Consider the following 17,408-nt stretch of genomic DNA (forward strand, 5'->3'; position numbering starts at 1 on the left):
GGGCCTAGTGCAGAGCCATCAGATGTCCTTCATATTAACAATTTTTCTCTTCTCTCAGCCAGCCACTGCAGTTGTGAGATCTTACCTGCTCAGAGGTATCTATCAGATTACAGGAAAGAGAGATTTAACTGCTCCTTGCTGAATAACCTAAAGAACTGTAATCCCAAGATAAAACCCAACAAAATTCCCCATTCTTATTTCCCAGTTTCTGCTTCCTCCTCTCCTCAGGGCATTTGTCATGGACAGTATCCTTACTTCTACAGAAGTCCATATAGTTCTGCACAATTCATGGCTCATTTTCTGAAAAACAATGATTTTACAGCTGTTTCCCTTTTCCTAACCTTTAGGCTGCTCATAATTTTCCACTTCTTGTCAAAGGTTTTTTTGGCATTCTTCTCAACCTTCCATGCAGCTCTCAGTTTGGTGCTCGCCATATCAGCATCTTGACCTTCTTCTCCCCTCCCAGAGGGTGCCACTGCATATTACTTATTGCCCAACAACCACCCTGGCCATGCTCACTTCCAGAGGTTTCTGCTAGCCTGCTGCCTCTAGAGGCTCACTCTTTGACAGCGTCCCACCATCAGCCTCTCTTCCTGGTAAACATAGAGCATGACAAAATGACCACATGTGCACAAAAGTCATCACAGAAACGCTGCATTTTCATGAATAGGATGTAGCACACAGAGGTTATTTGGGAGCAGAACCCTGCTCATCTACGAATCTTGACCTATTTATTTTTAAATCAAAGTCTATCTTCCTTTCGTAATACCACGTCTTTGGCTTAAAGAAAGCTATGACTTGTCAGAAAAATATTCTAATATAACCGAAGTCGTGGTTCCTGAAGGCCATCATAAACACAATTATTCTACATCACAGCAAGATATTTCATTCCCTGTCTCATAAATTTCATGATTGAGCAATTATATTTACGTTTGTACAAGCATGGAGCTGAGTATGAATGCATACTCCCAGCAGCTAAGCAGCAAAAGTTTCCACCTTACTGCTTACAGATATTTTGATGAAGGCTTCTAACCTGCTTTATTTTTTATGCTTTAACAGAGGTAATCATCTTGTTGGTTATTGTAAAGAAACATTAAGAACAACATGTTTGCTGTTAGCTATTCATAAAAGCATTAGAGGATGGGGGATAATGCTCATACTACTCTTTTATTGCCAGCATTATGAATGGGCATACATACAGATATAGTGTCTTCAGTAATGACACAGGGAGCAACTAGAGAGTAGTACTATTTTTGGTGTTTACTGAAAATGTCTGTGGGGAATCAAGTTCAATAAGCTTCTTACAAGTAGAAAATGGTACCGTCAGCAAGAGGTGGTTTCTGGACAGAGTACAGTCATTTCAGGATAACAACAAGAACAAGTTTTTGGTAATCATTAGTATCCTTGTACCTCTCTAAGGCTGAGCTTTGTCAGATGAAGAGAAGCATTTTTCATGTTAAAAAGTTGAGAGGTGGCCCTTCTTATTATGTCTTTATGAACATGAACAACATTGTACAATGTGGGAGATTGTAAGAAAAGTAGATTTGTTCAAAAACATCCATCAGCATCAGCTTTTGCATCTCTTTCAGGACCATAACTGCTTCCTCAAACAGTTTAGTTACCTGCCCTTCCCTTAGGAGGGCCAAGGTGGCAGTCATGTAAGACTCAAATCTGCAGACTCCACTCATCCTCCTTTGCTTTGCTCATACCTAAACTGCATGCAGGCTAGAGGACCACCTAGCTCCACATGCAGGCTGAACTTCCAACACAGCCTAAAAATTGCAAACCAAAGGTAATATAGTAGTCACAATACAAACCAGGAAAAAGAGAAGAAAAAAAAAAAAAAAGAAAAGGAAGGAAAGAAAAAGAAATACAAGAAACAGAAGTTTGCATAGAAATTGTGTTTTCCTTCTGTGTGATAATTTTCATGGATTTAGGGTAGAAAGGAGGCCCTATTCTGAGAGTGAGCCTTAAATCCAGTAGCTTAATATTTCTGCAAAGCTTTGTGATCCTATATGCAGTTTTAATGAACAGACACACAATTAAGTTAGGAGACCTTCAGTTGTTTGAAATTCACTGCTCAGGATTTCAGGGTGACATTAGGAAAATTGCTTTTCTCATATTCATTACAGTGTTATGAAATTGGTTTTGTCTTCTTCTACAAGCTTTTTGTGTGGGACAAAGAGGCTTGCAGCCAGGGAAGAGTTCAACTGTTTAACAGCAACACCAACTATAGCCTACCCTTAACGTACAGGCAAAAATAAATTCCTTTTGCAGCTGACAGCAAGTTTTACGCCAACCTTGTGCTTTGGAGAGGAGTGCCCCTCCTTGACCAACTCGAGAAGACATTCTGCCAACTGCAGCTACAGTGCCTGCCTCTTGAGTGCTAACATATCCATGGAGCTGAAGGCGGATCAGTGCTGTCACTGACAGGTCCGTGTCTAGGAAAGGGGGGAAAAAAATCTGTATGAAAGCTTTGCAGAAAAGTTACAATAAACTGTCACCTTTCTCTCCCCAATAATTCTTCTTCCTTTCTTTTTTTTTTTCTTCTTTTTTTCAAATTATTTCTTCTGTCTGAGCAGACCAGCTTAACTTTCAGCTAGGAAAGGTTATGTTCTACCACACAATTTCACTGTGTGTCAGTAAAGTCTACTTCAGAGTGCTGTGACCTTACCTTTCCTGAAAGGTAAAGAACCAGCTGAAACAAGTCCAAAAAGCCTCTCCTGTGGCATTTATCAGGGATAACAAGACTAAATCATTCTGGTGTACTTAGAGGTGGGATTGACAGAGGAGACACAAAATAACCGTCTTCAAACAGATAAAAAGCCACTGCAGGCCACAAGGAAATAAACTGTGGGGAAGGAAACTGCTGTGGGGAAGGCAGCAGGTGTTCACACCTGAACTCTGGCTACACAGGCAGGAGGGGCTTCTGCAAGGCTGGCCCAGGCCATGTGCTCTCTGGCTGTGCCCTCAGCTGGCTCAGAATGGGGACACCTTGGATGTGTAAGCTCAGGGTGTTTGCACCCAGCTTCCTCCTCGCAGGCTGCAAACAAGAGCCTCCAGTAGGTATATATAATAGTGGATACCTTTCACTCCACACTTGCTGATGTTTCAGTGGATTCATGCTACACATTTTCAAGACAACATATAAACTACGTTAAAAAAAGTCTGATAATGAGAAAGGTGAACGTACAGAATAAAAGGTAACACCAAATCACCCAGTTTTGTGTATGCGGTCATGCACATGCATTAGGAGGTGCTCTTGTGATACTTTGACAGTTCAATTTAGCTCTCCCCCTTCTGAATAATTCTACATATATATATAAAAAAAAAAAAGTGTACAGAGTTTCTTCCTGATGTACTGGGCCTCCTCTGTACGTTAGTAAAGCCAATGTTATGTGTGACATCGGAAGACATTTCCAAAATGAATCCTCCGTTATGATCCTCCTCCCCAGTTCATCCTAATCCAGATTTCTGAGTGCGGGCCACCCTGCAAGGTATGGCTACTTGGAAAACCAGAACAGAGGAGCAGATGTTTCCAGTGAATCAGTCCTGCTTCAAAGCCAGCCCAAAGGCATCTTAGCATAGGCCTGTACAAGCAGGAGGGAAGGATTAGCAGCTCACCCTACCCTCAGAGCAACTAGCTCATCTCTTCAACTGTAGGCTTACGCAGCAGCTTACCTCCCTACCCTTCTGCAATAAAGCCAGCTCTGAACCTACAGTCAAAGCCTCTGTTCTTTGCAAAGACGAAAATCAGAAGTGTACTTAACTCTGAAGTGCAGGAAAAGCCAGGTTTGCTAGGAAGGCACCAAGCAAAGGGATATAGCCTGTTGTGGATGTAAGAGCATGCAGACAGACATGCCAACATGACTTGTAACTACTGATTATTTCCTTATTCCAAGGCAGGCACGCAGAACATGCAGCAAGGTGCCTTTGTAGGGACAGTTTCAAACGGTGTTTTCCCAAGCTGCTTGTATCCTTGTATCACTTGAGGATCCTTCCATCTCAGCACACTGCACTTTTGGGAAGGAATACACTTGTGCTTGAATTTGACAGGTATTTACTGCTCTGACAGCACAACCAGGGTACTTATAATCCCTCCAGTTATAGTCTGCACCAATGTCAGAGTGTCTTTGTTGTCACTATGATATGGAGAAACAGATTTAGAGGCGGCTTTATAAATACTTCCTCATTCAGGAAAAAGCCAGGGGAACTAAACAGGTATCAGGAAATATAAAGTAAGATGATTATTTTCAAGTTTTTGCAAGGTGAAACAGTACAAACTGGTCCCTTTTAGAATAGGGTATTGCATCATTTAAGCACCAAATTAGAGCACTTCTCTAAAAGCAGAAAACAGCGTAATGTCTCAGAGAGGTACAGGAGAAAAGCAGGCAGTTAAGTGGAAAGTCAGACACCACAAACTTCTGTGCACTGCAGACAGGGTATGACAATCACTTAAATGCAATCCACAACGTCAGAAGATACTGCAGGACACGAAGAAAAGGAGATTCTTCAAGCTACAAGATCCAGAATACCTCCTACTTTCCACTATAAAATCTATAGAGGGGCATCACTGTCTTCGCTTATTGAAGACAGGGAGCTCTTTGCTGTAAATCAGTACGTCCCTTTCTCATGCCATTTAATATTGGAATCAATTAAGTGGTAATTCCCTATCAATCATTACTGTGGATTATGTGGTTTCTTATAGCTTAAAAGACCAGATTCATTAAATTTTGAGTACATCATAGCTGCTGTTGCACACCTGACCTTCAGCTGTGAGCAAATACAGTTTGAAGTAATTAGCCTGAAACACACCTGGGACTCAACAACTGAAATGCAAAACAGTTTTTATTGACTAAGGTAAAGAGTGAGAAAGCATAGCTGAGCATTGGCTTAAAAACTTAGGACCAGACTTTTTTTCCTTGAAACATGTATTTTTATGACCACTTAATATTATTCTTTAGAGGCAGCTCAGCATTGCTGCAGCAACAGTGCAAATACATGAAATTCTTGTGGTATACCAAAGAAAAGGGAGCTTGCTTCATATTGACTATGATTAGCCAAGTGAGCAGTCTCCAGTGAGATAAGGCTTTACCAAGCTGCAACACTATTACCCTGAAGAACTTCCACAACCATCCATCAAACACAGAAGATGATCACTTGTGTCCAAGATCACTCTGACATCTACAGACAATCTGCCTCAGATGAACACAGGGGGTGTTAAAACTCTTGCAGAAACCAAAGCACATTGGCTGGCAGTCTTCTTGGCCATGTGTATTGGTCAGAAAGCAGTGACAACAAAAAAACAAAACATCTATGAACTTTTTCCCCTATATAGTCTGTGTTACAAAAGCTTCTGAAGTGTAGATTTTGCTTTTGCAAGCCAGCATTTTCTCACACACACTCACATTAAATATTCATTTTGATTTGCCTTACAGTAGTATAAAGAGCCATAAAAAGAAACATCAAAAACTAAAACCCTAAGGTCAAAATCCATCTTCTCCAGGCAGTATTTCCACACATTGAGCCAGTATTCACTGAGCTATACAGTATTTATTGTGTGCTGCTTCCATACATTTAAGTGCCCTTCACACTCAGCAGCTTTTAGCCAATCCTTTCCTCCTGCTCTCCTCATCAGACAAGGCTTTGCCTCCCAGATTAAATGAAGGTGTTCATGCCTCAATCAGTCATTTGGGCAACCAAGGTGATTCTCATTACTGTTAGTCCAGGCTAACAACTGCATCCTCTCAACCTTCGACTACAATATCTAATCAATACCTCTCGATCCAGACCAGGTTGGGAAAACACCAGGAGATCTCAACACCTCCTGCCTCTTGCCTTACTGGTTTGCACACAGGATCTGGAAGCTATGATGGTGCTGCCGTTAGTTTTAGCAACAAGCAGTTGTGCTATGCCATTTTTTTAGGCACTAACAGAAACTAAACATCCCTAGCCAACCCAGGCAGAGAGCTAGAGACCACAGGAGTGTGAAAAAACCATGAAAGGAACACAGAAATGCAACTGAGGTGATACTGGTCAGCAAGGTAAATTGCTTTGCAGCAGCTGCCAAACCACTTGTTTTGCTGTTTGCATATTACTTCAACAGTATTTATCATCTCTGCAAGCTTTACAGAAAAACCTCAATTTTCTTTTCCCAGACTTCATCTATTTTTCGTCTGTCTATCTCACTTATACACTTTGCCTCATACTCATACGTCAGGAATAATTTATGTGGGATCTTCATACATATCTTTAGACATTATGGCAACAAAGGCGCTATCCACAATCTTAGTGATTGATGCAGATAAATTTTAATAATTTCCTATACAGAAAAACTCACAGAAATCTTATCTGAGAAGTTACAGCACTGCAGGAAATACTGAACTGACTACGCACAGCAGAAGCAGATTCAATATCTCATTTTTCTAGGACCATTAAATTTTAGGCATTTTTGCCTGAAATATTTGGAAAACCACATTAAAAATTCTTGGGCATACCAGGCTCCCCAGTGTCTGTTTGGAAATCCAACCATTTCAGCACAGGAAAAATGGCACGTGGGGCAGAACAGAACAGAGCATCCTACACTGGAAGGGACCCACAAGAATCATCGAGTCCAACTTTTTATGTAAAAATCAGCTCCTGAAGGTCTAACTCCTGGAAACATAAAATCTACTTCAAATGTAAAAAAATGTTTTTTTTCACTCACCTCTGTCCTCCTCCCAGATTGAATCAGCAAGCACACGTGGCACTGTGACTTTCTTGCAAAAAAGTGTAGGCCTGTAAGGATAGACAAGGACCAAACCATGGCCCTGTAACAGCCCTGAAGACACAGCACATTCACATGAAGTTTGCATGAACCTGGCACAGTATCTAAGAAAGACGTAGGTTCTAAGAACAGACCTGCAGTTTAGACAAGATCTGGTGAAAGATGTGTCATAGATTGCCAGGGCTGGTATAACACAGCAGTAGGTCAGCCCACCTTAATAACGAAACTTATTCAGAGCAGACTGCATTTCTGTCTTCATCACTGCACTGTAACGAACACAGAGACACTTCTTAAAGGCTGGTCTCTCACTGTGATGTATCACTGAGCATTAAAGTGGTGATTTATACTCAGCTGGATCATCAAACCACAGAGCTTTACTATGGCAGCTGGTAAGTATAAACATACACACCTCTGGATCCTATTTCAACCACACAACCTTAAGTAGCTATCAAAACCTACAGTTCCTCTGACAAACAAGAAATAAACACCAGGCTGGAGATTTGTATATTATAATGGGTCATCAGGACCAGAAAAGGAGCTCATTCACCAGCAGAGGAGACCCGTTGCCACTGGTAACTGTTATTTGTATTTTACCTGCTGCAGCAGCTGCCTCCTTGGCTCACCGCTGCTCGGTGGAAAGCAAAACACCAGTGTTTGTAGCAAAACCACAAGGAACTTTTTTCTTCCTGTCACTATCTGGGTCAAGCACACAGTGAAGATGCTGCTGCTCTCTGAGCTCCTCTCCCTGCAGGTAGTGCTGGAGGGATGGCCACGCTGGGTCTAGGGAGGTCCTGGTGGCTCAGCACCCTGCCCACAGGGCAGAGAGTGACCAAGGAGCAAACAGCCAACCTCCGTACATCAACAGTGCAGCATCCACCAGGGTATTACTCCAGTGAAAGAAAGTTCTGCCTCCTGACAAGCACAAGCTGTACAAACACACACACAAAGCCTTGGTCATGCTCCTGTCAACTTTATCAGCTTTCCTGCATGCCAGGAATTGTCCAGAATTGCTTGGCTAAGGACTGGTTTCTGGCAGGATACGGCTTCCACGAGTCAAGTCCCCAGGTGCGTGTGGAAAGCACTGAGCTCCATCTTACATGTCTACAGCAACCCAAACACTTGGCTCTTTCCAATAGAGTGCTCCAACTTTTTTTTTGTGACAAAGTAAAACAGCTGAAGTGAAGCAAAGGGATTCTTTATCCATAGTTTCATTTTTCTGAGATCTCAGGGTTGTACAACCGACTAAGCCTAAGCAAAGAAAGCTTTACAGTTCCCCTGCTGATTCCTTGTTCAACCATTCTCACAAAACCCTGATGTGACTTCGACCGCGCTCCCCAAAACACCAGCTACTGAGCCCCAATTCAGGAAAATATCACTGCATCCTAAAGGCCCTCTACATTACAACTTTGCATGTCTCATACTGTCTCTTTTCAGCATCATGCCCAAGGAGCTTGACTTTACCCTTTGCTTTGCTTTGGACAACACTAGTTTAACTTTTCTGGGCAGTATTTCTATTCAGAAGCTGTCACAGACATCGTAGAACTAGCATATGAGCCACAACCAGTTTCTGGGACCTGATTTTTACATTCTTCACAGATTCAGGTATCTGAGCCGGTTGTATTTGCCTTATGTTTTTCAAGGTTGCCTTAGACCAAAGCTTGTTTTCAAAAGAATGAGAAAGAAAGAAAACCAAACCTCTGGAGAGGAACACTGATTTGTCAGTCTTGTGAACAAACCCTGGAGCCCTATTTATCCTTCTTGCAGCAGGTCACCTTTACCTTGAGGGACCACTGACCTACATAATGTTTATGTAAGACTAATTAGGATGAAATTAAGAAAATGTATTGCATTTAAAATGGATCACATTTAAAAATAATTCAGTGGCAAAGCCAACACACAGAAAGAATTACTTTGCAAATAGGTTACTTTTGCTTTGTGCAGTAGCAACAAGACCACAGTCCATATTTTCTAACAGAAAACTAGAGTTCTCTTGTTTTGAGTAAATTAATGATAGGCTGCCTGGATGTTTTCTTGCTTGTTTGTTTTAATAAAACAGAAGCACCTTATTGACCCTTACTGGACATAAGGGTCAAGAGGCTGCTCAAGACCTCTGAGAATAGCTGTGAAGACAATCAATTCACACAGCTTCGTTGCTCCTCTCTCATAGCTGGTAAGCTGACTGCAGGCACCCAGTCTGACAAGATGTGAGACATTTTGTTGGGGCATGGCTGCAAGCATTGTATCAGATAAGTCTGTAACATCACTTCCTGGAAAAGGCTTGTTAAGAGCCATAATAACATGTACGATGTCCTAACCACATCCTGCTGTTAGGATTTTACAATGAGTACTGCTGTTGGAGACAAATGGACAAAATAAATTCCTGTCAGGAACATGACCTGAAAGAACCTTGGCATGTCTGCATTAGACAATGTAGTCAGGTACTAATGCCTGTATTTTATCAGACTGCTTGTTAAATTATTAACAGTGGTTATTTTCATACCGAGTATTTACATGAAAACTGACCAGTTATCTAAATGCGTTTTCAGATGATGATGTTTCATCTTGTACCATAAAGAATTTCAATCAAGTTTATTAACATTTCTATTTTTTTCTTGCCAGCTAGGACAGTTGGGATTTACTAATGTCTTAAATAATTTTGCAGTCTTAGCTTCCTATATTATTAAAGCTGGACTACACCAGTCAAAAAGTCTCACTGCCTTCTTTGAAAGGTAGTCTAACAGAATGCTACAGCAAATTACTTCATTGCAGAACTGACTGCCAAGATCAAATTTAACCTCACGATAAGTAAAGCAAACAATTCAAGTCAGGCAATATAATAGATCTTCTTCTGGTATGTTTTCTTTCTTCCTGTGCTCTTTTGATGTGCTTCCTCTAAGAAAATGTAGTATTTCTGAAAATACTGTTTTCACAGATAATTTGTTAAAATGTTTCTGCAGGTTGTTTGCAAGTACAACATATTCTTCTATTAAGATGTCAAGGCAAATCCAACTATCACAATTCTAGGGTATCATTTGGTCCTTTACAAGTTCTTAAGTTTTATTTGTTTGATTGTTATAGGGGGGCTCCTAAGTTTTCCATTCTTCTTGCGCTTCACATATGAAAGACAAGCAGCACACAGCAATATTTTGGACCTTCTTCTAAACAAGAGGTATGTGGCTAATTCACCAATAAGGCATAAACTTCTGCAAGTGGTGGATTCTATCAGGGAGTATAGCTATGGAACCAGGAATAATGGCTTTGAGTAAATGGAGGGGAGATTTAGATTAGATGTGACGTGAGGAAGAAATTCTTCACTTGGAGCACAAAGCACACATGGGAATTAGGGCTGAAGATGCACCTTGCTTCTGTTCTTTTCCGTAAAGAATAGAATGAAATTACCTAAAAAACAGGGTTAAAAATAAACCCAGGGCACAGGATGGGAGGAGCAGGGCAGTCCCCGTGGCCAAGGGGCAGCCTTTCTCTCTGGCAAGCCAAATGGCCCAGGGGAGCCAGCCCCAGAAAAGGGACCCTCAGCCCCCCAGCCCTCCTCCTTGTCCACGTGAGGGCATCTTCCAGGCCGCTCCCAACACAGCCGCCTTTGGCCACGCGTGGGCCACTCCATCACAGAGGCTTGCTGAGGTCACAGTGGCCACCAGTGCCTTGCCTTTGCTGCGGGCCCTATAAAACAGGCCCCCTGCAGCTGGCCCAGCATTCGCTGAGCATCTGGGCCCTCTGACTGCCAGCTTGTGCGGCAGGAGGAAGACTAGAAGAGCAAGGCGAGCAGCAGGCCTCCTTGGTGTGCGAGGACAGCGATGCCGTCCGGTGAAGCACCAAGAAGGAATGCACCTGAGCAGAAGGAGATGTGTCGTGGGCGGAGGGATAGCGCCGGCGGCACAAGAGACACCAGTGCCCAAGGGATCTCTGGCGCCCAGCCCACAGACACATCCAGGCGGTACCATTGGCACCGCAACGATGCGGGGAACAGGCCGGCCCCTCACACACCCAGCGACAGGGGGCCTGGGCCTTACCATAGGAGCAACGGTGACGTGGGGCGAAGGCAGGAGCATCGGGCAGACAGCCGCGGGGAGCAGAGGTGTGCCCATAGTCCGGAGCACAGTGCGGGACCCAGTAATGGCCGTAAACCAGAGGGCAGCGTCAGACCCATGCATGACAATCAAGCCGACAGTGGTTTGGGACCGAGGTGTGGGACTGGACGACCCCCTGATTCGGCACCCTGGCCTGAGAACATTCCGGACGGAAGGCATCCCGTTTGGGCAGTCCCGGGCAAGGACTGGCTTAGCCTTCTGCCCAGCACCGTGGAGCCCATGGAGCTGGATCCACCAGATGTGGAGGAACGGGTGGAAGTGGATCCACCTCTGCCGGGACAGGCCTGGGACTACTGCGGCATGTCTTTGTGCTCTGCCATCCAAGAGCACCAACAGCATCGCAGGAGTGCCCGGTGAGCCCCCTACTCGTTGCTCAGGCTCCATTGCAAGCATTAGCTTAGAGCCACCAAACACCACGGACATCCCGCAGGCTTGCCTGCAAGATGTCCCGGCAATAAACAGCTCTTGCTGATTCTCAGGGGTTGTGTGAGTGCTTCTTTTTTTTGGGGGGAATGGGCTAAAGTTGCACCAGGGGAGGTTTAGGTTGGATATTAGGAATAACTTCTTTTCCAAAAGGGTTGTTAGGCATTGGAATGGGCTGCCCAGGGAAGTGGTTGAGTCACCATCTCTGGAGGTTTTAAAAAGATGTTTAGATGTAGAGCTTAGTGATATGGTTTAGTGGAGGATTTGTTAGTGTTAGATCAGAGGTTGGACCAGGTGATCTTGGAGGTCTCTTCCAACCTAGGTGATTCTGTGATTCTGCGAAGTAAACATTGGTTGTTCATGTAACTTTTCAACCATGAGCAAACAGAACTCTAAGCCTAGAATAATCAAACTCAAACATATAAACCTACTCATCAGACAGGGAAAACACACGCACACAAAAACAACAGCAATAACAAACAAACAACCACAAACAAACAAAAAAACCCACAACTAATTTCAGTACTAGTATTGCCAGTTGAGTACTGATCAAATAGTTGAAGCCTTCCATGTCTCTGTCTGGTCTCTACAGCAACATGGTCAGACAAACCACTGTAGAAGCAATTCAGAAGTATGTGCACAAAACCCCCCAAAATGGGAGGCTGAACTTTTCCTCTCATTTTGTTGAAAATCCTTTCAGTAGTACTGCACAGGAGAGCCTCGTGGCAGAGAAATTCTACAATGGAGCTCGGAATCACAAAAACTCATTAGGCAGCAATCCTTTAAAGCATACAGTATTATGTCTTGAACCCAGGTAACTCAAGAAAAATCATCCCTTGAAACTATAAAGACAGTGAAGAGATAAGATACTGGCTCAGACTAGTTTGCAGAGACAGCAGACTCAGTGACCGAGGTTCCTAATCTGTATGTAGAAAAATAAAAACAAAGTTGGAGTTTGGAGCCTTCCATCAGAGTATGTGAGATTGGCTTCAGTCATATGGTGCCCAGCATGGCAGCTGCTCCTGAGCCCTCCAGCTGACAAGCCGGTGCCACTAAGAGCCAGGAGCTTGACTTCCACTGTTACTTTCTGCCCTACATCTCAGTTTTGTGCTGCTTAAGACAGACTTCTGTACATCATTCCAATATCTCTGCAACCCTCAGCCACGTAGTACCTGCTCCCCAATTCATTATGCCACACTTCACTGGCATCCTAAATACCCAATTTATTCAACTTAACCATTTGGACACCGCCAAAATTTTTTGAAACAGCTGCATCAGGGACTTCCACACACATACTAATTGCTGTTAACCCCATTGAGACTAGCTGCATTAATGAGACTTCACTTGCACAAGCGTATGTTCCAGCATCTGGCCACGAGAAAATCAATCAGCTGCCTACCAAGTTGTCTAGCAGAAAACAAAGACAGACTTCCAATGTCCAAACGAAACTGGTTTGTAAAAGAAATAGGCTACACGTTCATGCATTTGGTGCCAAGCCTACTCCATGTCCACCAGGTTTGCTATCTGTTACAAGGAATAGAGGAAACGGAGGTTTGGCTTTCCAACAAAGAAACATCCTTAGGGACCAAAAGAAAAAAAAGCATTTCCTGTCTGCCAGTTAAACTGAGAACACAGAGTTGATCCTGAGAAGTCTGTATCGTTTCTCAAAAAAAAAATAAAAAAAAAAATTGATGCTGTTGTACTTACTCTTCCTTGAATTACATCTTTCTGTATTCAATTTCCATAGTTTCTGATTGTAGACAGCTCTGTTGAAATTACTGTAATTGAAAACAATACAAAAGGAAACACGGAAGAATTACTTGAAAGTGGTATTGTCAATCAAAGACACTTCAGCAGCTGTGAGTACCTCAGAGATGTTAGCAAGCCTCCTAGAACCCCTTGACTTGGGTGCATCAAGTCTGATTTTGTCTTAACAAGGGATCTACCCGAGACAAAGAGTAACTACAGCAAAGATATGAGCTGAACATTTCCTATAGCCAGTGGATTCCATGAAGTTGTTCCTTCCTCTTCATTGTCAGCAGAATGGAGATTCAGCATCTGCAGAATTAAAACCCAAGACCAAAACCTTGACTCCAGACCGGTCACTGACAAGACTGCTGTGATGTAAACAGACACCAACTTGTGCTGCCTCTCCTCCCTCTATTGCCCAATTCCTTTGCATTTAGTGGCAGTAGGATTTCTGGAGGGGTTCCAATGCCTGCTTCAGTAGGAAAAAGTGTGTTTTCAGCCCTGGCTTCAACAGAAGGGAGATGAGGCCCAAACTTTGATAGGCATCATAAATGTAGTTATGTAGAACTACAACAGCTGTGTAAAATTTTATTTTTTTTTTGCTAGGCATATCCTGCATCATCCAGATTAATCAGGATGCATCACCTTTTCTGTGAATCACCATTCTGTGATTTTCCAAGTGATGCTTGGTCCATACACAGGTAGTAGAGCCCTTTTAAGCTTTCTGCCTTATGGATCCCAATATATCCAAACTTCCTTCTGTTTTGTGTTTTTGTTAATGACTGACATTCTTCCAATTAAAGTGAAGGAATTAGATTTGGTTTTTAGACCTACCTGTATCAAGTAAAGCTGGGTTTCTGTAGGGTATCTTTGTTAATATTCTTTACACAAAGTATACAAAAATCCATTTTGTATTCCAAGTGATAAATGCAAGCCAGACCCAGGCTGGCTGGGCAAACATTGGCAGAAACATGGCAAAACACAGAGTAGAATCTTACCCAAGCAGGCCACAGGAATTCATTTGGGACTGATTAAAAACCATTAAGACTGAAGTACAAGAATTAGTGAAAACCAAAGAAAGCAGAAGCCAGTGGTCAGCAGCTGTCTGGCAAGAGGTGAACAGGCTCCCTGTGTATGCTCTGCCTGGAAAGGCAGGACTGGAGGTTTCAAGCAAGGAAACAAATAGTAGGCTATCTGAGAGGATCCTGCAACTGCAGCCCCAATCTCACTGCTGTAGGTATGATAGTAGACCTGAGGTAATGGGCCATATGTCCAAAATCAACAGTAATGACCCAGCAAACACACTCACAACACAGTCCCATGTTTAAATCAGAATCAGTTCCACCATTCTTCAGCAATTACAGCTTTCCTAGTTAAAAACAACCAGTGCATTTGGCTGCCTGGTTGTAACCACTGGTCACACTGCAGTATATGTGGAAGGGTATTCATAAACAACGTGGAAAAGGGGCAAATGGTAGCTCATGAAATCTGATGACATTAAACTTAAGATAGTAAAAAAAAAAAAAACAAAAAAAAAAAACAAAAACCTTCAAGATAGTGAAAAGAAAGGCTGATTGCATAGAAGTGTAGGAGAGGCTACATGACTGAGTAACACAGTGTTAAAATGATATATCACTGTAATATAAAGTGATGTGGAAAAACAAATCTAATTTCACAGACACAATGATGGGGAACATTCCTAAACATTTTGATTCAGGTGTGAGATTTTAGGATTACGCAGGATATAACATCGGCTCAATGCACAGTCAAAACAAACAAAAAAAAAACAAACAAACAAAAATCATTATGCTGCTGTCTAGATCCATGCTTTGTCCAGAATTCGGATACTTTGTGTAGCTCTAGTTCTTCTCACCCACTCTTCAAGAAGATAGGCTGATTCAGCAGAAAGTTCAAGGTGGGACATCAAGGATGGCCAGTGTTTTTGGAAGAGCCCATTCCTTTACACAAGGAATGACTGCATAAACTGGGACTTCCTAATCTAGAAAAAAATCATCCAGGACAGTAGCAGTCATCTATAAACTCACAAGTGGCAAGGAGACTGCATAGCGGCCAGCTACAGCCTGACTTCCAACACAAGACCTGGGGGATTACAATCAGGCAGCAGATTCAAGAACAAAGGGTTTTGTTTTGTTTTCATGCTCTGTTTATTTAAACCATGCAATTCATGAACTCAGGATATTATGATGTGAACAGTTCACACGTGGTCAAGGGGAAGATGCCCAAATTCATGGAAGAAAAGTTCACTGAGCAACTCAGCACTCAGAAACAATACGGGGCTTTGCAGGTTCCTTGAATTGAAAATAACCAGATGCTGGTAGAGTACAGCTTTTTTTTTTTTTTTTAATCAACCTTCTTATGTTTTTACCAAACAAGTGCTACGAGAGCACAAAACTGTGAGAAAGATCATCCTTGATGCACAATTAAAGTTATTCCTTTTTGGAGCATTTTAGTAGGCACTTCAAGTTCTATGCCCTTCAACAGGTTACAGCCCCAAAACACACTTTAATTAATGCCATAAAAACTCTGTAATGGAAACAATATTTCACTTTTGTCTTTCCTCAGGGACCACCAAAAATAAGCTACTATTTTTGTCCTTTCACCTAGAAAATTATTTTATGTGAGATGAGAGCATATTTCCAGCCACTACGTAATTAATTCAGGATTGAAGACATCAGAAAAAAATTACTTCTTTTATTGGATTTTAGTCCTCTAGTTTGCATTGTAAAGGTGTTATATGACCAAAAGGCCTCTCAGCATAAATCATGAATTGAACTCTTATTCTGGAAAATGATACCAAAATAGGAAAGTGCACCTATTTCAAAGCATTAACTGGCAGGAGAATGCTACTTACAAAATACAATTTTTGTAATGTATGAAGGTACTAAACTGCTCCAGCAAGTCAGATTTATATATTAAAATAAAATAATAATTGAATCTCCATTGGGGCTGGACTTCTTCACCTTCCTTATAGGTTTTTTAAGCTGCTTATTGAACTGGCCCTACAAAGGTCCCACGCATTGCTTTACCAGTGTCCCCTTTTGATTCTCAGACTATTAAGGAAGCTCAACCTATTTAAAAGTTTTCCACAGCTTCACATAAGATCACACATGGCAAAATGTGTGCAGGAGGAGCCTCCTCAGCACTTCCCTTGACTGTTTGCCTCCTCATGCAGCCCCATGCGTGATGAGAGCACCCTCTGGCCCATATTCAGTCCCATACTCACCAAAACCCTTGGCCTTTTCAGCAACAAGGTCATTCACCCAGCCTGTGTTGATATTGGTGTTACCTTAGATACTGAGCATGGCATCGCTCTTGTAGAACTGCATTAGCTTTCTATTGCCTCCATCCCCAAAAGTTTCTCAAGACCACCACTGCCCCAGCCCCCAAATTTAGCGCAAACTGCATATTTGCTAAGGGTGCTTCATCATCCTCTGCTTCATCATCCAAGTTGCTGATGAAGATAATGAACAATACCAGTCCCAGAAACAACCCCTGGGGTGCTTCACTCTCATCTTGGTGTGAGGTGGACATCTGGATTGTCATCACTACCCTTCGATCCTGGCAGTTCCGGTGATTTTCAGTCCACCTGGCTGCCTGTTTGTCAGGCCCGTACCTTTCCCCAGCTTCCAAACGAGAATGTCACGGGAGATCCTGTCAAAAGCTCTTCTAGGCAGTTTGTGTTCATTGCTCTCCCCTCAACCACACAAACAGTCATTTCATCACAGAAGGCAATCCAATGGACAAGCACAATTTGCTCTCAATAAATGCAATAACTGCCCTTCATTATCCTCTTGCTCTTAAAATCTTTCGAAATAAAACACAAGAGGATGAGCCCATGGCTTTCCTTGGGACTGGGATGAAGCTGAGCAACCTGTAGCTCCCCAGGTCACTGTTCTTTCCTTTCTTAAACATTGATGTAACCTTAGCTTTTTTTTTTTCCCAGTTGTAAACAATTTCTCCCAATCAACATTGCTTTTCATAGACTGCAGACAGCTGCCTTGCAGTCACATCAGCCTACTCTTTCAGCACACCCAGAGATAGCACATTTGGCCCCATGGGTTTGAAGTATCCAGATTCCATACCTTAACACTCAGGCTGTTGTTACTCTGCTGCTGGCTGCCCCTCCTTTCCAAAAATGTGGCAGACTGTGTTCAGGTGAACCCTGTTATTCTAATGGGGAGACAGCTTTTAAAGCCATCCAGCTCACATTCTGTTAACATGGCTAACTCTCTGCTGCATGGAAAATAACAAGAAGACAGTGATCAGAAAGTTATCAACAGAACCTGCAGGAAGTGTGCATTCTTATATATGCACTTTATGGATTCTGTATTTTCTGCCTCAAC

At 42.5% G+C, this 17,408-nt stretch overlaps 1 long non-coding RNA gene across 5 annotated transcripts in view; it reads right to left on the reverse strand.

Moving 5' to 3' along the window:
• The window catches only part of LOC125183408 (uncharacterized), a 34,010-nt gene extending 26,699 nt beyond the window's left edge, over positions 1-7,311 (reverse strand). For all 5 annotated transcript variants that reach the window (XR_007165366.2, XR_007165363.2, XR_010832938.1 and 2 more), the window contains exon 1: positions 6,707-7,311. This is a non-coding gene — a long non-coding RNA (uncharacterized lncRNA). The remainder of the gene's footprint in view (positions 1-6,706) is intronic.
• Between the last annotated feature and the right edge of the window lie 10,097 nt (positions 7,312-17,408).

This window comes from Anser cygnoides, chromosome 7, assembly GCF_040182565.1.
Source record: "Anser cygnoides isolate HZ-2024a breed goose chromosome 7, Taihu_goose_T2T_genome, whole genome shotgun sequence".
Lineage (NCBI taxonomy): Eukaryota > Metazoa > Chordata > Aves > Anseriformes > Anatidae > Anser > Anser cygnoides.